The following is a 27,116-nucleotide window of genomic DNA, read 5'->3' on the forward strand; positions in this document are numbered from 1 at the left end:
TTTACCACTGGAAAAGTTTAAAGTTTGAGACTCTCTCTCTATATATAATGTATATGTACATATATTTTCATTTTTGGGAAGTGTCCAAGAGCTAAGTGATGTGGTTTGTAAAACTTACCTGGAGTTTTGACTGTTGAAGGATTTGAAGAATAAGAGGAGTTTCTATAGGTACAAATCCAGAAAAAGGAGAACAAAGAAAAATGCCAGCTGCGAACTAGACAGACAACCCTGTGACAAAGACACTAAAAAAAATTGAATTGCTCAATGTCTTCACGTCACTTTTTATTGATAGACCTGCTTCCCACAGTCCTAGGTCCTTGAGTCTCAAGGAAAAATTGGAGCCAGAAGGACTTATTTCTCTCGAAGTAAACTAAGGAAGATTTAAAGGTGGAGGAAGATCTAGTCATGGAACTTTTACCCAAACTGTAGGGAAGTTTACAGATCTTTAGAATGTACACCAACGAGTGCAGAAGAAACTGACTAATCTTTTTGTGGGGACACTTTTGCTAATATTTGAAAGAATGTGGAGGTCAGGATTGATCCTGAAAACTGGAAGATGGTAAATAGCACATTTGTCTACAAGAAACACAAAGAGGAGCAACTAGGGAACTGCAGAACCGACAGCTCCAGCTCAGCTATGGGGAAGTGATGGCACAAGTAATCCTGTAAACCATTTCCAGACACATGAAGGACAAGAAGGTGATTTGTAGCAGTCAGCATGGATTCAGGAAAGGGAAATCATGTGTGACCAACCTGATAACCTTTTTATGATGAGATGACAGCCTAGGTAAGTGAGGGGAGAGTCATAAGTGTTGTTTATTCAGACTTCATGGAAATGTTTTGCACTGTCCCCCCTGCTATCTTCATTGGTGAAGTGATGAAATACAGGTGAGTTCTGCTTGCAGAATCATAAATATAAATCTTTCAGTTCCTTGTTGAGCTGTAACTGTTGAATGTTACTTGAATTGGGAAAATTTGTTAAATTTTCACTCCTTTAGATCTACTTTTTTAAGCCTTTTACTGATGTTTCTATCCCAAGTTTTACCCTAATCTTGACCATGAATTAAATATTTTCTTAAAAATACAGATTTAAAAAAGAAAACCTAAAAAACTTAAATGTAACTTTCTAGACTATAGAAGGATCCATACAGCTCTAGAATAGAAATTATTTTTAGCTCTTCAGAAAGCATGAAGAGATGAACATTGTAAATTTCGATGAGTCCCATATACAATAAAGTCGGACTGGAGGGAATAAAACCAAGTCTGTTGTTTCTTCTACATGACTGAGACAATTTTCTTTTGCACTTCAGGCAACGGTTATGCTAAACATCCTGAACCATGACCTTCAGGAAGAGTAAGCCCTGACTTTTTCTCAAAATTGGTAGCTTTCCAACATGGGTTGATGTCCAGATCATTGACCTTCCCCTGGAGTTGTGTCAAGAACATTGCTAGCCTCAGGATTTACCCATTCCTCAGACTGTCTTGGTTTTTTTGTTGTTGTTTTTTTGTTTGTTTTTTCCCCAAACTTTTTAAATTAAGAAACATATTACTTCATTAAAAGAAAACCAACCTCTTTTTAATGAGAGTTGTCCAAGCTTCCTACATTCACAGCAAAATGTCTTCCTCTCCATGTCAAATATCTCAAAGAGCAACTATTATGATCTGGTGTACTGATCTCTCTTCACAGTTATCACTTTGACTGCTTTACTTCATATCTCAAACCTCACCAGCTTTTTTCTCTGCTCCCCTGACATATTTAAACATATCAGGACCAATCCTAATTTTCTAAATTTCAGGCTTTTGCTGACTGGACAGAAGTCATGTCTTTCTCTTCAAGTGCCCTAGAACATGTTTCAAGATATGTTTTCTGTACAGAAAACTGTCTGCATGAATGCAGTTCAGAAGTTTTCAGGTTTCCTTTATGTTGAGTAATTGTGTTTTAGTGTGAGAGACTGAAAATTTAAAGTTCATGGCTCGAACATTTTTAAGGACTTTTGCCCACTATGGCAAATAAACAAGGCTGAGGGAGAAGAGTGCGGCAAAAAAGAAAGCCAATCACATCATCTGTCTTGAAAATCAGCACTGGAGGGGCTTGGGTTGGGGGAGGCTATAATTCAAAGGCTTATCTACTGAGGCCAAAATTGCAACATTTACCCCACAGCAAAGAGGGGAAGAGGAGAGGTTTTGGATGTGTGGCATACCCTCTGGTCAAAAGGAGTGAACATCCACCCTTCCTCACGCAAACTGGCTCAATTGCAAATCCCGCACCCCAGGATGGCCACACCATAGGGGACATTCACATGAGGGCAGCTGAGGGGGTGTCATCCTCCATCAAAGACCCCCAAAGCACTCCCACACTCATTGTTGAGGCATCACAGAGCACTGCATGTGATTCAAAAAGATGTAACAGATCCAGAGTCTGCTGCAAGAGGCTGTGTCCAACTTTTCCTCCCAGGTGGGGAGGTACCCCACCTGAGCCAAATGTATTAATCCATAGAACCCTGTGTTTTGAAGAACCCTCACCACCTGGAAGACCAGAAGAAGAGGATCAATAGGCTGCTATCAACATCTATGGAATGGCGATATTTTCTATTTAATCTGTCTCTGTCACTCTCTTTCTCTCCACCCCAACACCTCTTTTTCTATTTGTTTCTAACTCTCACTCTCCCTCACATTTATTGCTAAATAAAATCAATACTATTGACTTTGGCATATGGTCTCATTTGCTCCTTAAATCAGGCAGGACCATCTTTCTAATAATTTAATAACTGGATCTTAGCATTTTGGTAAATACACTGTCTTCTCAGAACTTAAAATGGAAAGTGAGAATTTTCTGTTTCTGGTTTTGTGAGGTTTTTAAATTTTATTTTGTTTGTCAAAATGACTACTTTGGACAAGTGAAACGTAAGAGTCTACTGGGTTACCTAAACATAGATATAAGATATCTGATTTGGCATCCAGATGATATTTCTAAGAGAACAAGGTCTTTCTCAGCTCTTTGCCATACTTTCAAGTCCATGAAGATAATTTGGCTATGCTAAGGAATCTGGGTAGATGTCTGATAAAGAGGATTTGGCATGTTGTCATGAATAAAAACAATATTCAGAGTTTATTATCTTAAAACTCAGATATAGCCTATGTACATGTCATTAAAGCATGAACAGTTTTAATTTCTTGCTTGATATTTAAAAACAGGTTTGGCTTTGGATTAAAAACAAATTCTTAAACTTTTAATAAAAGTTTCTTCTGAAACCATCTTAAGTATATGGCAAGTCTCCAAAACTACTTCAACTTTGAATTAGGCAATAAATTGTATTGCCCATATATCTTTGACCATTTTTTTCTACTGTCAGTCAACTTTTCAGTTTGTAAGAAAGTAATTTTTCACTGTTCTTAGTGATGTTAATTCCAACCAATATTATGTTGCACACAATACATGCAAGCTTTTCCTGAAGAGATGCAAAGAAGTAACAGGCCTTCATGACAGTTGTCACTATCTATGAAAGACATATTGATTACTTACAGAGTCAAATAAGGATTTATTAAATTTAAAATGAAATTTTAAAAAATCCACTTATTGAAGTGAAGTGTAATGTTTAATACAGATACATAGTACAATTACAGATACTTAGTGTAAGCAGAAATTACTTTCCCTTCATGGAAAATGAAAGGTTTTTTTTCTTCCTATTAGCATTTCTATTAAAAGCATTTTTATTCATTTCCTTTTTAATGAAAGTATATAAATAGCAATAGCCTTTAAATACTGGCTTTTTTCTACAGCAAAAAAAAAATATTTTTTGCATTAATGACTGATAAAATTCCTACATAGGAGTAGTGTAAACAGTAAACCAAAAAAGTGGCTTGTTTCAGTTCAGAAAATACACATTGATTTTCATACTGATTCATATTTTTGCCCAGAATGGTCCTCAGCATTTTTCACTGATGCTCACTCTGAGTAGAAAATCATGCATAAAATGTAACCATTCGAGACAACTTTTTTTTAGGCTAACAATGTCATGTTTTTTAAAATTGTGTGATTCTACCAAAACCAGAGATATTAATGTAGATTTATAGAATGATAGTATTTTAAAAGAATAGAGATAGATATTTGGCAGAGATATTGGAGAAATTGAGATATTTTGAATTCATGAACTGAATTCTTTTGTGCAGAAGAAAGAATCTAAAATATCTGTATGTTCAATCATTTTTGTTATTTTGGTTTTTGTTATTTTGGTTTTTGGTTTTTGGCCATTTTTGTTATTTTGGTTTTTGTTTTTTTTTGTTTTGTTTTGTTTTGTTTTTTAATCTAAGGCAAAGGCGTCTAGAGTTCAGAATAGTTTGGAGGAAAATTCTGTGCTTTTGTTCACATAATAATAAATATAAAAATAAAATAGGCTTTGTCTTTTAATCAACAAAACCAAGTAAAAACTAGTAGTATTGCAAAAGGAAGCTTAGGATTCTTAAAACAAAGGTAAACCAAGTACCTTTCCACTCAGTAATAGACAATACTAATACTAGGCAAAAAAACAAGACAGGAGAAAATACTGTCACTATTAAAAGAGCACCTAAAACAGTCTGAATTGTGACTATAGCTTATTCACAAGCATTGCTTCATCAGTTTTCAAAATAAAACAGTATCAGTGCTTCTTCCAGTAATCAGAGAAATAGAGGAAGAGATCTACTCATTCTGGCTTAATCCTAGCCTAGATGAGTTAGGGGATCAACACTAGATTTACACAGAATTACTAATCAAAATCTCATGTTAAGCTACCTTTTTAAAATTAATAAAATACATTTCTATGAGAGAGAACTTTATCAGGGTGCAGATGACCATGCACTGGCATAGATTGTCCAGAGAGGTTCTGGAGTCTTCTTCACTGGAGATATTCAAGAACCATCTGGACACAATCTTATGCCATGTGGTCTAGAATGACCACATTGTGAGTCTCATGGAAAACAGCAATTGTTATGACTACACAATCAGCTGGTCTTGCTCCATGATAACCAAGTTCCCATGCCATGACCTGCCAATGGCATAGGATCATTTGTACCATCATAGTTTTTATTCTAAAAAATACAAGCTGAAAAGCAAGTGAGTCTTTGCAGGTGAACAAATGTAGCAATTCAGTCAGGGCTTCTGTCTTCAGTCAGGAAAGTATGTCTGTTTGCCACCATGTTTCATTCTTGCATTAAACTAAGTATCTTTATCATAACTGTCCTGGAATTATCTGGTCTAAATTACTCTGCCAATATTTTCAAAATTTGTCTTCTTGGCTTCATATACTCAATTAAAAAATTCAGAAAACTTTTCTTTGTGGGAGGAAAGAGAGAGAGAGGGAACAGATGGTGTCCCTCTCATATTTTTGTCAAAAATAGATGTAAACCCCAAAGGGTTAAATTTGAAATAAATATTTGCTTCTCAAGTTATAGAATCATGGAAAAATTATTTTATAAAATCTGTAGGTATATACAAATTGTAATGCATTTACATTCTACATTCACCAACAAAACCCAAAAAAAAAACCATACACACAGAAAACCAAAAAACCCAAAAAAACCACCCCTCCATGCAGGCACATTAGGACACTGCTTAATGGTGTTTATCCTTTCTCCAATAACAGGGAAAGGAAAAGAAGGATGAGAGTTTGGCTTCAGATTCTGCCTCCTTTCAACTCCCCAGCTGGAAGAGCTTCTCATTGTCCTTGAGAAACTTCTGGACTAACTCCAAGTTTCTGCATACATAAGAGGAGACCAAGAACTGTAATTAGTGTTGCAATTACTGAATGAAATCAGAGTTTGCTGAATATCTTCCCAGTAGGTGAAGGAACAGATATGATCCTTTACCAGCAGAATAAAAATCACAAGAACAGATATTTTCTTCTTTCTTCTGTGCGCTCCCTCTATCCTCAAGAGGAGAGAATATGATAAAAGAGAGCAACTTCATAGGTACACTGCTTCAAGTGCAACGGACAAATCTTCAGCCAAAAGATCAAGTAATAATGTCCACTGGAATTAATTCAGAAAGATTTCAGCTCCTTCCTGAGAAGAATGATTTCATCTGTATGGCACAGCACCCAGTTCTGGATCTCTGCTAGATTCTGTGAAGGGCCTCTCTACCTGTATAATATGATATTGTTTTGTACAGTTTCCTCACTTCATTGTTAGGTATAATGGTGTCGTGGTGTGGCAACCCACTAAGAGTGTTTTAATTTTATTTTTTTTATCATGAACCAGAAAAGTATCCACTGCTTGTATCTTGACGGGACATGAGAGCATATAAGAGATAGAAAAATATACGTTTGAGAAAGCTAGAAGTAGCGCTGCCTTATCACAACTGTCTTTGGAGGTGAAGCAAAGTATCCACTAAATAAAGCCAGCACATTTTTTAAGGGAAAGGTAGCTGTTGAACTGGTAGGGAGCAAGTTAACAAGTAACAGGAATGCTGGGAGTACAAGAGGAATGATGAGAGTGCAGTGCACATTTTACTTTTACCCTCTTTTGTTTAGTAGGATAGATATAGCTTGGGAGACTCATTATGTTCTATTCTTGTCTGCAGCTCTGTACTTGTCTGCACCTCCATACTAGTCATACTAGTACTGAAAATACATTTTCAGGACACTAAAACGCTTGGTTTTAATGTGATACTCTTTGAGGTATTATAATTGCGATATCATTATTGCTGCTGGCTGGGCAAATGCAGTCACCAATATAAATAGTTCAGTCCTAGTGCTGGTTGATGTAAATCAGTACAGATGAAAACACCTGGCAAGAAATTAACTGCCAAACAGAGCAGATGATTTTGTTCTTATTCTGCCTTTTTGTCAGTGAGAACATATGCAGTTTTTCCCAGTCCAGCTGGGAATTTAATTAAATGAAGTTCAGAGGAATACTGAGATTACTGCCTCTCTCTTAAATGTTTGGGATCGACCAATGCATTGAAAAGATTTTAGACATAAAGAAAATGGGAGCTCCTCAGGTATCATGATTTGGCCAAAGGCTCATAATATTCATTATGACCGTTCACAATGAAGGGAACCAAAGTTATTTAGTCTAGTTTGTTTAAAATGAGATTAGTCTTAACTAACTTTTACAAAGGTATATAATGTGTGTGTTTATATATATATATATATATATATTTTCATAAGTGATGAAATATATATATACATCTTCAGCTAAGCCTTCTCTTTAAATTTTCATACCTGAACCATGTCTAAAACCCACTGATTCTTTCTACCCAACAAACCTCCTCTGGAGACATCTGTAACTTGATGTATTGTATCATATTCACATATTTGTTTTTAAAATATTCTCAAGGGAGATTTTCCATTAATTGTACTTGGACTAATTTGATGTTAGCTGATGTTTAGTGTTCCTAAAGATATTTTCAGGTCCTTTCTGACTGTAGGACTTTACTTACATAGGAAGAAATAGTTTTAATTCTTTCAGTTATAAATTTAAGTCTAGATTGGAAAAAGTATTATTTTCCTGGAGGAAAAAGTTAATGATAAAGGAAATTATATATTATGGAAAATTACCGTTGTACTCACTCATCTTTTCTTTCCCTCATATATTCTGACTTGCTATTACTATGCTGTAACTCTTTTTTCTATAATCTTCATCTTTTTTGAACTCAAACTCCTTGTAATAGAAAATACATCCTTGCATATGAATTTATATGTGTGTTGACACTGAACATCATTAATTTATGGGACTACATTGATTTATGTTCTAAAGAAGCATTTCTTTTTAAAGTTTTTACTACAAGAAAAGAAGGAAGGAAAAGATGGAAGGGAGGAAAGACTAGAGGAAGGATGAAGAGAAAAAGGGAGAAAGGGAAAGAGAGAGAAAGAGAAGGACGTGGTGGAAGGAAGTGGCGGAAGTGGCGGAAGTGGCGGAAGTGGCGGAAGTGGCGGAAGTGGCGGAAGTGGCGGAAGTGGCGGAAGTGGCGGAAGGAAGGAAGGAAGGAAGGAAGGAAGGAAGGAAGGAAGGAAGGAAGGAAGGAAGGAAGGAAGGAAGGAAGGAAGGAAGGAAGGAAGGAAGGAAGGAAGGAAGGAAGGAAGGAAGGAAGGAAGGAAGGAAGGAAGGAGCCTTTTATTTTCTCTTCTAGGACGTTATTTTATGGCACTTAAGTACATTAGTGGCTATATTTTTGTGTGCTGAAGTGTTTTATTGTTTTAAAAATCCTCCTAAAATCATCTTGGGTTTCTTTGCTTTTTTTGTCTGATGATGTTTACAAAGTACTTTCCAAGAATTGTAGAAGAGTTGAGAAATTTTTACTGAATAAACAGTAATTTCTTTCCATGGACTGCCATCCAGAACGTCTCTTCTACTTGAGCTCACAGGAATAAAAGAAACCCTTCATAGCTTTGTTTTGTTTTGCTTTGTTTGAGTTTTGTTTGCTTGTTTGTTTTGGAAATATCAAATGAAAAAAGCCAAACAAAACAAATGCACTAATGTTAATAAAAACAGAAATCTGACAGGTAGAATTGACTGGAATCACCTTTGTGGCTTTCTGGAATCACCTCTGCAACATCTTTTCATTGTTTACTGAAGAGATTAGCATCTTTGGTCTCTAAAGAGGAATTGTCCTTCACTTCCAATACTCTGAACTCCTTGTGGTAATTTATGTAGTTTGTCTTTCTTTTGAAGTCAAGTTATTCACATTAGACTGGAGTTTGCAACTCCAGTGTGAGAACATGGAACAAGTCACGAAAAGAAATGGGATTTCAGCAGGGATGATGTATGTTCTTCAGTTTCTTTTCTTTCCACTGTTTCTGACCTTGATTTGTGTAGTTAAGAAGCGGGAAAGAGGCTGTGGCATTTGCAGTGGGCTTGCTAGTTCTGTGACTAAATCCATGTATGTCTATTTATATTATCTTCCTGTTCTTAACTCAGTCTTCAATGCATGTGTATAACCTGAGTACCAGACATGTTACACACCGTGATTTGTTGTAGGGTACTTAAACTGATCTATATGAACTAGGGGGAGTGTCAGAAACAGCCTAAAGAAAAGGGCATGAGTTCTGCATGGGTAGATCTCTTCACCTTCTCACCTAGAATTTGTAATTCTATTGAAGCCTATTAAAGTTGCAGAAGCATGGATCATCAGACATGGGTCATTATTTCAGATACATCAAAGACAGTATTTTCTTCTAATACCAAGATGTGAAATCTCTAGCACTTACATCACACATTGCTGGTTTCCACTCACAAGTCAATCCACAGACCCAAAAACTAGAAAACTGCAAGGATGTGGCTAATTTGTAAGAGAGGTAAAAGGTGCCCAAAAAATCAATACAATTGTTCTGTGGTAGCCAGTAAATAAGGCAGTGGCCATTTCACATAAAAATCCTTCAATTGCCCTACTCTGCAATAACTTTTGCTTTGCAGAATGAATTTTTATGTTTCAATTTATAACCTTTATCCTGTCATTGTAGTAGAAAATGGGCCATCTACACCTGGTACATAGTGGTAAACACAATTTAAATAAGTGAGATACTATTTCTCTTTTTTAGCCATTGATCTATAGGTAACACATTATATTAATTTAAATATGATCCCTGTGGGATTTTTTTCTATTTTATGTCTGTTAAATCATCTTTTTTCCTAGTTCCTGGAATTTCTTTTTCTTTTAGTTGTCTTTCTTTCTTCCCCTCTTTTATTTATTCAAATATAACATGGGAAGTTACAGATATGAAGCTAGGAAAAAGATACATTTACTCATCACTGATGTAATTTCCCATAGGATGGTAATATTCTATAACAGAAGGAGAATTTAAATATAAAAGTGGTTACTATCAGAGAAGACCCAAAGAGAGTTGGAAAGAATACTACAACAAACACAGGATTTTCTGACTTTCTTTGTGTGGTTCATTATTCCACTGGTACATGTAATGCTTGTAACATGGCTCTATCACATGTTCTATTTGATAACCACTGGCTAAGTAGCAAATTCCAGAATTTTGGAGATGTGCCATATTTGATTCAATGTTGCCACTCAGTTATTTGGCATATTTGTAACTGCATACAATTTTGATTTTATGGACTAAGAATCATATGGACAATCAATTCTTACTCATAATCAGACAAAGAAAAATTATAACAGTTTAGACTTAATATATGACTTAAATCTATTGTTTAATTTTGATGGTGTATTATATTTAACCTCACTTTTTGAAAAACAATTAAAAGTCATCTAAATTTGGTTAGGCAGTAGCAGTCATTCTGTGATTTACATTAAAAAAATATTTCTTTTTCCCTGTACATTTTTAAAGGTAGGATTTGAATACAGAGTACAATTTATTTTATTAGTCTATAAGAGAACAGGACTGGTCTGGGATATAACCAACTTCATGATTCCTCAAGACCATATCCTGATTCTATGAGAAATTATGATTTCCACTGATACCATTTTTACCTTTCCAAAGGAAATCAAAGTTCATGAGAAGCCCTTTGTTGCCCTTCTCTGGACGTGTTACAATTTTGATACTCTGGGGATGACGGTCAAAGGACAAGAAGTGAGGGGAGCTGCAGAGATCACAATTTCTTTGAGGGAATGACATGCTCAGAGCACTCCTATTGGAACCCAGCACTTATGGCACCCTGGGCAGGGATTCCACCCTCAGGTAAATGCAGTGTTTGTGGAAAAGGATGACAGAAATTGTTGGGGTTGGGTTTTTCTAAAAAAAACTTCTGTGCAACATACATTTTGTTACAAAGATTCACAAAGAGAGAAACTATATAGTGAATTGGTAAGTGAGTCGTGTTTTTGGTTGATTGATTTTGCAGTGAGCTGAACTAAGGGATGGGGTTCTTCTGTTTGTTTTTTTGTCTGTTAGGGTTTTCTTGTTTCTGTATATATGTATGGACACATCTTCAAATATTTACAAGGTTGATGTCTTCATCTAAGTTAGCAAAGAGTCAGGAGAGCAATTCAGTTACGTAAATGGCTTGGTGTCAAATGGTTTTTTTAGGCACCCCAAGGGGCCTGCATTTCATGTAAGGAAACAGGAATTAGTTCTTTTATTCATAGGAGAGCAGGATATAAAATAATAAATTTAAAAACTCCAGATTCTCATTGACATTGACGTCTAGTGTCTCTCCACTACCAGCTGAATTAAACTGAAAGAGAAGTGATCTAAATACAATATTCAAGGTAAAAATATCACTGTAAAAATGAATTTCCATGGGAAGTCAGAGTGAAGGATAAAGTACTCATTGGGGAGATAGTCGACAAATTAATTCAAATGTAGTCAAATTGAAAAAAACAGCATACATATTTTGAAATGTTATATTACTATCAAAGTACACTTTTCTTATTCCTCCTGGACAGTCCAAGATATCTCTGCTACTGCCTTCAAAATACAATGGTAGATGAAGAGAAGGAATAAGGTAGCTATTTCCATTCACATTTACAGGTTGCTTCTTTATACATTCCTCAATACGTGCTGATTTAATGATAATAAATCCGATAAGAATAAAAATAAATAAAAATTTGAAAAGTTCTTAGTAAAAGGCTGCTAAATAATTTATATTTATGACAGCACAAACATTTAAATAATGTAAACATTTTTTATGTCTAAAGTAGAAATATGAAAGTGTGTTATTTGATATTGCTGTTTCTTTTATGTAGGTTCTATTTAATCTAGGAAATAGCGAATATATCAAGAGAATGCAAAAATAATACTGTATGTGAATGAAACTTTCCATTTAAAAATATTGAATTTAAAGTGAAAATGTTCTATGATTTTAGAATCTATATTATATCATTGCAGCTGATAAAGGACGCTTAAGAAATTTGAAAAGTAAGAAACCTTCAAAATGATAATGCAATGTATCAAAAAAAGCTTCCCTTTAACCTAGTACTTTTATTATTCCAGAATATGTTGAAGATTATTTGTAAAGGAACACAAGCAACAGGTAGTTTACAACTAATATTTCTCTTTATGTTGCATCCTAGCCTCCAGCAGTCTACGTATTTGGGATTTCCTCAGGTAGAGGATCCATGTTTCAACTTTCATTGTTTAAAAATACTGAAATGAACTTGGACTTGCAGTAATGATTAATGCACTAAAGTTTCAAAAACTACAAATGAATAAATAAATAAATAAATAAATAAATAAATAAAATCCTTTGAATTTGGGTAGTGAGAATTAGAAGTAACTGAAACAGAAAGGTTGAAAACCCCCATATTTGTATAATATATCTGTCCTCGCAACAATTTTTTTATTTTTTTCCTTTGTCACAGCATTACTTTCAAGTAGGTTGTTTTTATTTGAGAACCTTTTAAATATTTTGGACACCTAAGATCAGGACTGTACTTCATGATCTCGCAAGAATTACCTAGTATCCAACTTCCAATATGATTGCCACCCCTGCTGCACTTATCAGCAGATCTCACTTGAATGAGCTCAGACATTATTGCTTAGCATGAATTCAGTTATCTCACTTTGGAATTCTTTTTTTCTGATTCCTTGTCTTGTTTAGTTCAGCACCTTTTTGTTGTCTTGCTTACAGAATAAAATAATAGGAATGGTTAAGGCTCATTAACTTCCTGCATAAAAAAGACCCTATGTCACAGCAGCTATTATAGTATTAGTACTGTACTATGGATAATAATTTTTCCTCTGTTAAAAAACCTGCACAGAAGCACAAGATTTTACAGTATCACCTAAAGAGAGATAGAAGCCATTCTTTTTGTTGAGTAATAAAAACATTCCTGACATCAACCCAACACACAATATTGGCAAAACAGACAAAATTCTTTGACAAAACAATAAGAAAGGAGGTAATAGAGAAAATGCAGAGTAATTTTTTTTTCATTGGTGTAGAGGTGGTTTGACAGGATATGAAAATGATAAGGCATAGGTAGAGAATATTAAAGGTGTTTAAGAAATATGCCAGAGTAACATGTCCTGAGTACAATTTAGAATGGAGCTGTTTTGAAGAACCTTCACAAGGTAACTTTTGGACAGCTTTGGACAACTGAACTAGCACTCTGGGAAACTCTGGAAACTAATAGTGCATTAAATCAGGTGGACCATAATAAATGTATTATACTGTTCTGCCTTCTGGCTGGGACCAGGTAAATTTCTGCAGTAGGCAGGAGGACACAAGGCTAGGACTTGAAAGTTTTTGTATGCCACTTCACATTGGATGAGAGGAAAAGGGGCTATCTTCCAAGAAAACAGGGTTCCTTCCCAGCAGGGAAGAGTAGTGCCAGTCCCAAGCCAGGGGCAGCAGCAGGATGGGGTGGCTGAGGTTGGGTCCAGCCAGGCTTGGTGAGCATTTTGCAAGTGAATTACTCTCTCCTTGTACTGATCATTTTCTTATCTCATTGCTTTTTCCAGTTCTTATCTCAGCCTGAGATCCTTGCCTTTTGTGCCAGGTGGAGCAGGAAGACAGGGAGGGGGAGGGTGATCGAGCAGCAGAATTGTTTGGAGCATGTCAGCAGGACAACTAAAGTAGGGGGTGCTTTTCCGAAACCACAAAATATCCCTATTGAAGGTTTAAAACTAGGCAGGGCTGACTGTCAGAAATCAGCCAACCAAAAGCAGCTTTTAGTATTAGAAATTAGGTATTTGAAATTTCATGCACAAATGCATTAACTCTTATAGGAAAAAAAAAAAAGCCCAAAAAAAGAAAAAGCTGATGCTACCAGGAAAGACACAAACTGTTCTCTACTAAAATTTATGTGCATTGCAATTCAGGGAGGGTTTTATGACAGGAATCAGCTGACCTAAATATATAGACATATAGAGATATACTATATTTATATAAAAATAAGAAATCCATGGATTCACATGAAAATTTAACAGAAATACAGTTAAAGATCATCAAACAAAATCATTTCCAGGTGCAAAATTCACAGGTTAAGAAGCCAGAATGTTCAAGCAAAAAAAAAGTGAAGTTTTCAATCAGCTCAGTTTAGTAGAAATTATAGGTAAGAATACTATGGTCTTCTCTGTCAGAAAGTAAACACTTCATGTTAAACTATGTAGTACCAAGACTTGCTGAAATAATGATCATTTTATATGACTCTAAATGAGTTTTAAATCCGGATGCAGTAGAATGATAATGTCCAAGCAGAGGTGAGTGTGAAAAAAGGGTTGAATGCATAAATTTGTAAGATGAGATCAAGAGACATGAAGTCTGAATTGGGACATAGCAAGTTAATCAAACTGGAGAATAAAAATGTGGGCTACATCTGTCCTAATGTAGGAATCTATGATTTAGACATCTGCATCTGACTGAATGACCTTGAACACCATTTATAATTCTGATGTTCTAGGCACTTCTCAGATATCAGTATTTATAACTAAAGTCAAATGAATACCACAAAAAAAAAAAATTGAAACAACAAAAAACCCAAACAAACAAACAAAAGCCCCAAACCCCACAAACAAAAAAAAACCCCACAAAACAAAACAAACAAAAAAAAACCGCAACAACAAACAACCCACACAAGCCCCCAAACAAATAAACCTCTAGAAAGGTATTTGTTTATAGTGCTTTATTTAAGATTTGATCTACAGATAATGTATCTCATGCATATATCTCAATATTCATTTTGACCCTATTTATGCTGGACATCTCTGTTCACATTGCAAAAGCCTAATTATTGTTATTACCACCCAGTAGACACTGCCATAAGTTATAGGTCAAAAGATTGCCCAATATGACCTATAGTTTGTCAGAAAAAGGTAGTGGGAAAAGGAATACAACAGCAAGAATGTGCCAAAAGCCAAAAATAAACTGGAAGGTGACTTACAAGCTTTTTAGTCTATTTTAAAACTACTTAACCCCAAAGTCACAGATAGAAGCCTACAAATATCTAAGTTTTAATCCATGGACATACAAGTTTCTGCTTTTATATATATATAAATGCATAATTTCAAATTACCCATATGCACATTTTAAATATGTAAAGATTTCACTAAAATATTCTCTTCAGTAAAGATTCATATGACATCAGACCTAAAATCTTTACTGCATTAATATTTTACTTAGATAATACATTCATGTATCTTAAAAAAGACATTTCTGATATGGCTTTGCTCCTCCATTTTTTTTCAAAACCCTTCTCATTAAGACTGTACATGTTCACTGTAGTGCTAAAAATAAAAAAGAAACTTCATTATATTTTATTGATGTAAAAGTCATCTATTTGTCAGCAATATTGGGGCTGACATTTTTACAGATTACATGAAGCAAGCAATAAGTGACTTTGAAATGAAATGAATGAATACAGCAAATCTGGCAAAAAAATTAAGACAGTTATAATTTATGTTTACAAATTTTGTATCAAGTAACCTACTTTGTTCATTGGTTGCAAAGATTATTCCACAACTATATAAATAACTGTCCGATAATTTCTTTACTTCTTGCATTGTTAATCTAAATATTGCTTACTTATTATCTTCTTCTTATTGTCGTCTTACTTATTATCTTCATCATTAGTGTAAATATCACTTACTTGCTATCTTCTTCAGTACTGATGTTTGCTTATTGAGACATGAGGTGAATGGCTTCACCAACAAGAAAAGGTAGTTTTAAAAAAGATATACTTTTGGTGATGTAAGGATATTAGATATGATAAAGGGCAATTGAGAAATAAAGATCACCACTGGAGACCTGGTCTCCAACCAACTTGTTCACAGTAACAAATTATGATTCCTAATACGAAAATGCACCTCTCTCTTGTATCATTCCTGTTTATCCAGGTAATTTGTTTTTCAATTTGAATTCTTTTTTTTATTTTATGCCACTTCAAAGAGTTCTTTCTTTTTTTTTCACTGTTATCAGGGTCGTTATATAATCATCTCTGCATTTTTAAAATTCATCTTATAAAAATAAAAAACAGAAGAAAACTTTTCATCAAGCATGAGCTATCATTCTGTTCATCTTTGTTTATTTCTGTTAAGACTGCAATGTGTTATATTTTTCAGCTGTATGAAGAAGTGGGAGAGAAAAGATTAAATTCTGGTATAATTAAAATATATCCAGAATAACCATCCGTTGTCTTGCAGAAGAAAGCAAGCAAAGTGAATACAAATTATTATTTTCAAGTATATAAAAGTGGTAAGTGTAAACTTACCACATAGCAGGTTTGCATCATTGAATATCCTTCTTAGTAACTTGGCAAAGGTGAGGAATGAGGTGGTTTAATTAGCAACAAAAACAGCTAAGCATATTTGGGTTAATCAGGTCTCAAGGATATTGTGAAGAACTTCAAAAGGACTTTGGTGAACAGGCAGCCTAATTCTGGATGAAATAACTTTCACTGAAGGTAAAGTGGTGAATGTTGGAGGGAATAATATGACCTACTTGTGTATGTCTGAGTTCTAAATGAACTACAACACAAATGAAAAAAACAGATGTCAACATTGATAGATCAATTAAAAGTCCTGCAGTGGAGGTCAAAAAGCAAATGAAATGCTTGCAAATGTATGCACAAGGATGCATACAAGACAGTGGTAAAAACTTATACACCTCTTCTTATAATGCTACGATATAAATCAGAAGTATATTACAAGCTAAAACATCATTTTTGTTTCTGGTCACACTAGCAAACAGATGAAGGGAAAGAAGAAAGGAATTTCTAATTAGATCTTGATATAAAATAGAAATATTTCGTTTTTTTCTGTTATTCTTAAACCAGATTTACTACTATCAGTAACGTCTGTTCTGATTCAGATGCATATTCAGTGATCAATGTGGCTCAGAAAATGGGGAAAATCAAAAAAAGAGGAAAATGTGTTTCCCAAAGAAACTGACAGCAACATGAATTATTGTCAAAGCTGCAAATAAAGATACACAAAACATAGGAGTACTTTCTACACATTTCAAAACTGGCTCCATGGGTAGCTTGCCCAGGAGGAACTCATGCAATATGCTTTGAGTTCTGTATGTCCAGCATCAGGATTTTAGCGATTACCCAATTATCTGACTATTTCTAATGGATGCAAATTCTGTCATATAATTCTGCTCAATATGAATATGCCTACTCCTCCTCACAAAGACAATATGATCTCTTTATTAAAGTTAGTGTTAATGCCTACCCTCAATGACATGAGAATACTAAACTTCCTAAAAGTGCTATCTCAGCAAAATTCTCAAATAACATTTCACTGCCTTCTAATATAAGTCATGTGACAATTCTTGTGTATCCCCAAAAGATTGTTCAAGGAATGCTGAAGGGTTTTACAGTTTCGTGTGTTATTTTAAAGTATGACCATTAACATTGCTTGTTGTTTGGTGCAGATGGTTTGAATTACCTGTCTGTAGTTATTTTATTTTAATTTATTATTTACAGAGTTTTATAGTATTATAAAGTTCTCTTTCATTGTATGAAGAATCTTTTATTAAAAAAAAACCCCACCAAATATTCAGGCATTATTAGTAATTACTGTGAACAATGTATTTTACAGCTTCTTAGTATCTCTTATTTAGGAATGCTCTTAATTTTGATCATTGAAGTCATAGTTAAAAACATTACAATTAATAGCATTCTCTTCTCAAAATTAAAAATTTCCTAAACATTAACAACATAAAGGGCTAAAGAGGTGCTGAAAGGTCTGGAGCACAGATCTTATGAGGAGCAGCTCAGGGAACTGGGGTTGTTTAGCTTAAAAAAGAGCTCAGAGGAAGGAGACCTTATTGTTCTTCATAACCTACTTGGAGTATGCAACAAAGTGGGGTCAATCTTTTCTCCCGAGTGACAAGCAATGGCACAAGAAGAAATTGTCTCAAATTTTGCCAGGGCAGGTTTAGATTGTATATTAAGATAAATTTCTTAACAGAAAACTCTGTCAAGCATTGGAACAGGCTTTTCAGGGAAGTGGCCGAATCTAGACCCCTGGAAGTATTTAAAAGACATGTAGATGTGGCACACAGAGACATTGTTTAGTGATGGAATTGTCAGTTTTAGGCTAATGGCTGGATTCAATGATCTCAAAGGTCTTTTCCAACCTAAATTATTCTATGATTCTATGAAGTTATTTAGTCAGACCAGTGAAGAATGGTCCTCCTCTAAGGCCTACTCTACCCTGTTTCAGTACCAAGGTGGAAATAGGTAGAAAAGGTAGAAGGGACACTGTGCCGAGCCATGCCAGCAAAATTTACAAACTGTACCATACCTTTCTCATTAAACAGTGTAAACCCAGAAATGCTAAGGTACTAGGCTTTCCAGCAAACCTAAATGTTAACTTTTCATAAACTTAGAAGGTTGACAAGATTTTTAAATTTGTCACTAAAAATGGTATTTTAGCAAAATTAAAAGGTTATGGAGTATATTGTTGATTTTACTTATGTATGGTACTAGAGAAATATCTTGGTTGCTCACTGTTTTATCGTAATCTATTTCCACTTGTATCTTGTAGTCTTATGTAACATTAATTCTAATGTAAATGTTTCATAGTAATTGTGCAATTTCCTTGGATTTTTCATATGAAAGTAGAGGAATTTGTCCTGATTAAAATAGGTTTTATCGTTGCTGTAAAGGCAATTTTCCATATTAAATTGTAGTTCTTTGTACACGTATTTGTTATTTATCTTTTTGACAGGAATCACAAACAGTTTCTCAAAAACACAGTTTACTTTAATTTGGATTGCATTAGTTGAAAATTCAGAGTAAAGATGATTAGCAAATTTTTGGTGAAGCATTTATATCAGTTTACTAAAAACAAAGGGATTTGTGTATTTTTTTTATGAAGCAGGTCTGCTTTTACAATCTTTTAGTTCTTTGATTTTTTTCAGTGCAATAATGCAGCCCTGTAAGACCAAGACAGCCAGGACTTCTAGCCCATGCAATATGGAGGTAAAATCTTGAAAACACTGAAAAACTCAGGAATTCTCATTTATTTACTGCACAGACAGATATCCTATCAGGAAAGCATTAGGATTAGCTCACAACTTTGGTGCAGACCAGACAGTCAACCATTCCAGGGCAGGCGGTGCAGAAGATCCAACAGTCATAGCTTTGGAATAGTTAGCTATGCCAGGACTTCCATGCACTCTGACTTTAAATCCTGAGGAAAGTTTAGTCCAGCCATGACTCTTAGGTCTGTGAGGGGTAGCCCCCAAACTTATTGATCAAATTTCAAGAGTACCCAGGCTCTGTACTGAAGAGTGACCATTTCAGGAGCTCAGAAAACCCTTAAACATATCTGACGTCTTGTCAGTTTGAGAGTTCACCAACCAATTGGTCCCCAAGGACAGTATAAGTGTTATATCAATATAGAGAGATAGGGATGCATGTATTTATACACATACAATATATATGCATATATAAAAAATCTAAAATATATATTAAAAGCAGCCTGAACTTTATTATACAGTGATGGAACCATTTCCAAATATATATCTGCAGTAGTTCTAAATAGTTGATGTCTGACTGGAAAGTGACTCCTTTATTTAAGGTAAATGTGTTGCTTTACTGTGTAGCCCTAATGGGAATACCCTGACAAAATAAGTCTCCAGCAAGGAAGGATAAATGACTCATAGTCACAAGCTAATTTGTCACATATGCAGTAAAATTTTCTCTTCTATATTTGTAAATATTGAAGATTAGTTCTGTAAGTAGAGCAGTATTTATTTTCTCTATTATCAATTAAATTTATCTAACAATTTATTTTTCTTATTTTATGTATGTTTAGCAAAGCTTTTCTGATCCAAGAAATATTGAATTTGTTTTGGGGTTGTTTTTAAAGAGTATTACACTCTTATCTTAAAGATTATACAGTTGGTGCAATTATAAGGGCTCAAATGAGGAAAAATTTTACTGGGCATAGTATAGATCATTACTTTGGATCTAATCAGAAGTGGTCATGGGGAGTTTAAGAAGGTTTGGAGGGAAAAGTGCAGATCAGAATAGACAATAAAAGGAATTTTTTTTAATAAGAGAGAAGCAATAAAAGACATTTGGGTGTTTTTAGGGATATGTATGATGAGTAAATACATAATAAGCCTCATTTATGTTCTCATTTTCACACACCTATTCAGTCTCATGTAATGAAAAACTACAGGCTTTAGTGATACAACAGAAAATATTAAAACCTTATTATCCAAAATATTTTATTTTGAAAATCTGAAATCTAAAATGAGCAAATAAAATACCCCTGCAATTTACACCTGCAATTGCAGGCGACTTTAATTTGGAAAGGTCAAAACTCTCACATGGTAGGGAAAAGCTGTTGAAAAGTCAGAGAATTTCAAGACATAGAATTTGGGAATTTCAGTGTTTACCACATCTGAGACAAAGTGAACAACTATTCATCTTCCATTTAATCCTGCAAAATTGAGAAGATCAGGCCCTTGAGTTTTGAGAAATCTAAAGCAAGAAATTAACAAATACATTGATTATTAATAATCTCAGAGCTAGAAAATTGTGCCACCACAATTGTGCCTGTTCTTATTCCATTTCAAATATGACTCTGAACTGGCTCAAATATTTTGTACTCTATGTTTATAGTGCATTCTGTTTGTCCCACAGATCCTGACTCTTTCACAGTAATGTTAAACGTATCAGTGTCATTTTTCATCTTTGTGAGATGAGGAAACAGAGAAACAGAAAAGAGCGTGAGAAGACCATCTAAAATTAGTATTGATGTGAGCCTTTGAAAAGACTTGCTGTAAGGTTCTAAATTTGAAGCAAGTTATACTGCTTGTGTTCCCTTCCCATCAGCAATTAATTTCTTATTTGCGGATATTGTTTGAGATAACCTTAGCAAGGAGTCAGTTTGAGATTGCTGAGGTGGATTCATTTGTTTGGTTTAAAAAATAATCAGACAGCCAGAACAACTTGTTTTCTTTCTTGCTGAACATGAGCCTCATAAGAACTTTTCATGTACTAGTCTTTGTCACTTTGTACATTAAATCTTGCTTTTGCTAATATTTAGAAACTTCCTATTTCTGCAGACAGTCCAGATGGTAAACTTATTTTCCCTAGAACTTGATAAAAGAAAATTCAAAGAAATGGGATGAAAAAAGTCTGAGTAAATTAATTTAAAATTTATAATGGGCAATTTGCAGATAGTTTTTCCCTGATAGTTGCTCATATGTCTAGTGCAAAAAAATATAAAATAGGATAAAATTTTTAAATTTGCATTTTAAATGTACTAGTAAGTGATAGCTAACTGACCTCAGAGGTCAAGCCTTTATGCAGAAGACGCATGTGGCAGATTCCTGCTTAAGATCAATTATTTTTTCTGGTTTAACAAGAACATCAAAAGTACTGCTGTAGGAGCATCATGATGGCTACTATGCCTGCCTCTTTTGGGGACCAATACTGATGCTCTTAGACTGCTTTTCTTCAGTGGTAACTTTGTTTTCCCTTGTATTGCAAGGTAGTTGAAGATCTATCAGGAAACAGAGCTCTCTAACACTTTTTTAATGCTATCATGATATTTCCTTTAATAAAATTTTAGATAAATGACTGATATAATTTTTACTTTGTGGTGCATGAGAATAGCTGTTGGTAGGTTTGGTAGCCAGCCATAGTCCATATTTCTATTATCAGCATTTAACACCATTTCACGTCACTACATGCAAGTAGTGGATCTTTCCATTGCAATACTGATAGCAATGACATCTTAAAATGCAGCAGTATGAGTATTTCATGTATTAACTCTACTGCAGTAGTACTTAATTTCTGAATAAATACACTTTTAAGCATGGCATGTTTAGCTCTCACCATTCATCATGATCTTTTTAATCATATCTCCTGTTGACCTGATCATCTGGACTGCCCACTGCAAACCCTCTACTGTTTTGCAGCCCATTAATTTTGCAAATTCTAATTGTGTCCAGTTTTGACAGCTTTAATTTTCCTGATATCCTGAAGAAGTTTTATGAAAAGGTGGCAAATTATTTAAATTAGTGCTGCAACTGGTGCAACATGTAGGATTGCAAAAATGGGAAGAGAGGAAGACCAGAGAAAAATAAAAATAAGGTTAAAAAGTTTTTGTCCGAATCTAAATGCAAGCTTAGGGTTAAATAGTGACATTAGGCTGAGCCTTCAGAGAGAGAGGTAGCCAGTAATTGGTATTAGTCTCCAGGATACTATGTTGTGAACATTTCTTTTCAGATCCACTTCCTCAGGCAATTTCTGATGTGTTGTGGGTGAAGCAAGTTAGTATACCTACAACACAGGGTTAGCTCAACTAAGCAGAAAAAAATTAACAAAGCTTGTTCCTCTATTTTTCTCTTGCCCCCAGTCACTGTGTACTTCATTAACTACATTCCTGAGGTTAATCAGAGCTTTTCACTTTGAACTTTGCTGTCAAAGTCACCATCCCTTCTGGGGGGCAATTGAGCAAATAAAAAATAAGGCAATGCACTAACATTCTTTGTAACAACATTCAAACTGAGAGGAATTACATATCAACCTTCTTAAGAAAAGGAACTGAATACTGTTAAAATCAGGTTAAGTTTATGTGTTTTGGCCATTAATCTCTTAAAAGCCAGTCTGGCTTATATCCAGCTGCTTCTGTACCATTTTGTACAGGTGACATACTTAGTTATCACGCATCACAGAGGAAAATCAAAGCCAAGACAATGCTTACTGAAGACTTTTGATTTTGCCTTGTCATGTTCTTTTAATTCTTTGTCATTGGAAAGCTTTGTCCTAATCTTTCTTGAGAGTCTCTAACCTCCAAGTTCCTTTTTTGACATCACAGCTATTTTTCTGCCAGTGCAGTTTAATATTCATAGCAACTGAAGCTTCAAAGTCATCAGTTGACAAGCTGGTGTTTGAGATATATATGTTAACTGCAAGGAAGGAGAAAAACTCCTAGTTCAAAGGAAACAGAAAATAAATGCTCTGTTAATCAAGAATGATTTAAAAAGCAACCTCTGAGCATTTATATAATAGAATCATCCTGTTACAGTGGCAACCATGTCAATCCAAAGTGCTTTGATTTGTTTTCGTTAAACAAATGCACTTTATCTCCTTGATTAAGTACTACAAAAATAAGAAAAAAACCCCAGCCAGTTTTATGTCTTTTATTTGAAATTAAGGATGGTTTTTAATAGACTATTTAGAAACATATTAAAGATACACTTGAACAATCCCACTTGTACTGATGCATACTTACATTTTAAGGCATGAAAAGGTATTAAAATGGTAGAATTAACTTTTAAAAAGTGCACAAGCATTCTCTTAAAATGGTGACAGTTGCTTCCTTTTGTAAAACATTACTAACACGTTTCACTGAGTAAGCAGGAAATACCCTCTGACATATTATTAAAGACAAAGTTCACTGGACACTTACACCTCCTATTTCTCATGGACTGCTTGTGTTCCCATGGACACTTCCTCCAGACAGTCTTCTTCCTGCTTCCACATGGCACCAGCCCTCTGCTAGGGGATATCAGGTAAGGTAAAGTCACATTCTCTTTCTATATGCAGTTTTTCTTTGGCGACATAAAATTCTTTAAACCAGAATATGCAGTCCCAGAGTCTTCCTGATACTAATGTAGAACATAGGTTGTTTGATCTCTTCTTCTTCTTCACAAAAAAAAGGGAAGAGGAGTACTAAATGACTATAAAATAGTCAGTTATTTGATTAATGGTATTTGAGTAAAATATCCTGTGGAAGATCTGTCCAAAGATCAAGTCTCTTCTGCTAAACTCCCAAAAATCCTTTAGTGTTATGGCCTGAACTTTTTTTTAACCTTTAATTGTTTTTACATTTATTGTCTTTACATTTTATTTTTACTTTGGTTTGTTGTTACTTTTTTTTTTTTTTAAGCAGGGTTGAGTAGATTGGAACTCTTGTGTCTTCTATGAAATAAACAAGCATCCTAATTTTGGAAGTAGAATAAGAAAAACCAGACCATTATTCCTTGTCTGGAAAATCAGTAACCAATCTGAACACTAGAAGCTTTTTTACCATAATCTCTTTAGCCATTTTTTTGTCTCCAGTTATTTTCTTTTCTGCTTTGTCGCCCACAATATCTGCTTTAGACTTCAGAGACATGTCTGTCAAACCCAAAAATAAATTCAAAATGGAGCTTCAAAGAATATCTCTGTTAATTCCTTTCATCTCACTTGTATGTGAGATGAATTTTTTCCTTTTCATTGACTTCTCCAAACATCCAATACTGTTACTTATCTTGTACCACACCACTACTGTGCCAAGGATGATAAGTTTTATCAGTCTCATTATGTCTGTCCCACAGAAGTTGTTGGGCTTCTTGCTATATTGTGTTTCCTTCACCCCAGTTCATTCAGATACTATGACTTTAAGAATTTTCTTTCAGAATTTCTTTGCTGCTGTGACACTTTAGAGAAATCAGTTGATGAAGATTATCAGCTTGTAACATAAACAAAAATATGCACTAAACCAGATCAATAATTAACTTGCATTCTCATAATCTCTTATTAACATCCTTGTTCTGTACATGATCTGGGAAATGGAGAGCTACACTAGAAATCAGAAAGCATAATTTCTGGCTGTGGTAGGATATGTTCCATAAGCTGCAATTTTCAGTTCAAGTATGTTAATGTCAAATGGGATCACCTTTCATAGTGCAACTGGCTTTCAGTATTTACAAATAATTACTTGTGAAGATTTTAGATGACTATTTACCTTACATTTAGTGCATACCAAGAACCACACAGAGTTTTCATATGGGAATCAAACCCAAATATGTGTTAAGATTAATCAAAATCTACCAGGGGAAGAAAGCAAAGGCATCTTCAGCACAAACAGTCTTTTAAAAAAAGTTATGAAAAATAAACTTTACAGATGATCCTAGAAATTGAGTCACTTCTCACTTTAGAAATCTGATGTGAAATGTAAAAAGTATAAATTCAAAGGTCAAGAAAAGAAATAGGAAGTTTCAACACCCCAGATTTAAAGTAAAAAAAAAAAAGAATAAAAAGGAGAGGTAGAGAAATAGCTACAGCATCCAAGCCTGGCAAAATATATTACTTAATTATTGAAAGTTATAGTGGCTAAAATTGTTCATAATACAAAAAATATATCTTTAAACAGTAAGAAACTCTGTTAGCCATTTCTATCAGTGTAATCTACTAGAATAATTTTAAAGAAGAGAAAAAACTAAGGAAAAAAATTCAGAAGATATTGAGCATCATGGTCTTGAAATTAGTTGAGTAGACTATGCAGTTCAAGAAAAAAAAAAAAAGCTTTTCTGTTTTCAATGAGTGAAATATCTACTTAGCCCTAGATCAATGTTTGTCCTTGTAAAGAGTTGCTGATGGAAACCAGATACTCCTGATTTTATTTAAACCAAAGGAAATTAATTTTTGTAAACATGAAAATATAATTTTCAAAGTAAGTGTGGAAATAGAATTCGTAATTACTCAATTTCTGCAAAACAAGAGCTTGCTAGAGTACAGACAAGTAATCGAGTGTGGTAAAAACACTGTGATTCTCAGATGTCTCTAAGATAGCTAAGCCTAATATTTTTGCTGAGGAGTTGATACACTTGTTGAAAAATCATTCATAGCTGATTGAAAGTGGTAATTGCGTCTTGCATTTAAGCTTTTGTGCAGCACATTTTTTCACTGCTCATATTCTGGCTAAACAGAAGTGGCATCACTGTGGTTTGATCCTTCACACACCTGAAGACTTTATACCATGATCAACTCCATGGTTATTGTTTCAGTGGTCCAGAATACTTAAAAGTCACTCGTGGTAACAGTGTATCCTAAAAGATGGGGAAAACTACATTAAAAAACATGCAAAACCAGCATAAGAAAGGTATCAGCAGCTCTCTGCTTACAGATTATATATACAGAAAAGATTAGAAGTTTTTAAGAGGTTGTCTTGACATAGGTTCTTTAATGTAAATATATATTTCTTACTTTAAATAAAAATATTTAGTTTGAATTGACTATTTGTGTGCTGTTTAGAATATATGAAGTCAAGTGGTACAACATGTGTAAATATTAGAATATTAATTTCATAGCTCTTTAAAAAAGTTTTAAAATTGAATAGCTAGAAACATAAGGGGATTTTAGTTTTTAATGACAGATGTAATTATATAAAAACCATGAAGATAATCATGAATGCCAATATGCGTATTGTTGCTCTTCTTTGACAGATGGAGGTAAAAGTTTTTATTTAAAAATACTGGAATTGGGCTTAAATTTTGCAATAACAAAGAAGGTGATTAGGCTCAGTCTAAAGTGTTATTAATCTGTAATGACATGTGTCAATTGTTAAATTAAATTAGATTGCATCATATGTAATCAGCTACAATAGGTGTTTTTTCTCTCTCACTACCTGCCCACCTAAAACTTTCAACTCAAAACCAGCTGCTTTCAGTCATTATGTTTTAAGCTATAATGCAATAATAGTGACTGTACATTTAAAGACATAACTTTTCTGATGAAACATTGTTACTAATAAATCACTGATCAAAATGTGTCCTTTAACATTATTTCTATTACTATAATACTGTGGATCAGGGGGAGCTTTTTTGTGATTTCAATTTAAATGGTCAGTAGTATTAAGATATTAATGCCCACGAAAAGTAAACTACAGGGAAGGTTGAACTGTAGGGATCTACAACTCTTGCTCCTAAAGGCAGATTATTCCCTACAGCTTTATTTTTTTTTGATTGTTTGTTTTAGTTTTGGTTTTAATTTTACTCTGGTGACTATTTTTTTCAGCTTTCTGTTAGTAACTGTTTAATTTTGGTAATTAGTCCAGACCCAATCATGAAATTAGATCAAACCTGAATGAAGGCAGAAGAAAATTTGTCTATAGCTCAGCCAACTTAAAATTCAAGAGTAAGATTAAGTTCAGTTACCTTTAGCTGTCTAAAGCTAGACTTCTAGGTTAAGCTTTGCTGTGTATGTCAAACTGAGCTCCCTCTGTGAATTCTGGAATGTGAGGCAACCCTACTTATTTAGGTACCTCTCTAGTTCAACTAGAGAGGGATCAAAGACGACTTGTTTGGAATAGATGTTCACCTATCTTTTAGAAAGGTAGTGTTAGATAGCTCTTTCCCTAAATATGATATAAGATAGAGCAACTAGACATAGACAGAAACATGAGACTACAAGGAAACTGACACATTAGACAAAAAAAAAATCAGGATTGATCTCAAAACATCATCAGCTTAATTACTACTTTTTCCTAAGC

The sequence above is a fragment of the Molothrus ater genome, chromosome 2, assembly GCF_012460135.2.
Source record: "Molothrus ater isolate BHLD 08-10-18 breed brown headed cowbird chromosome 2, BPBGC_Mater_1.1, whole genome shotgun sequence".
NCBI classification, from domain to species: domain Eukaryota; kingdom Metazoa; phylum Chordata; class Aves; order Passeriformes; family Icteridae; genus Molothrus; species Molothrus ater.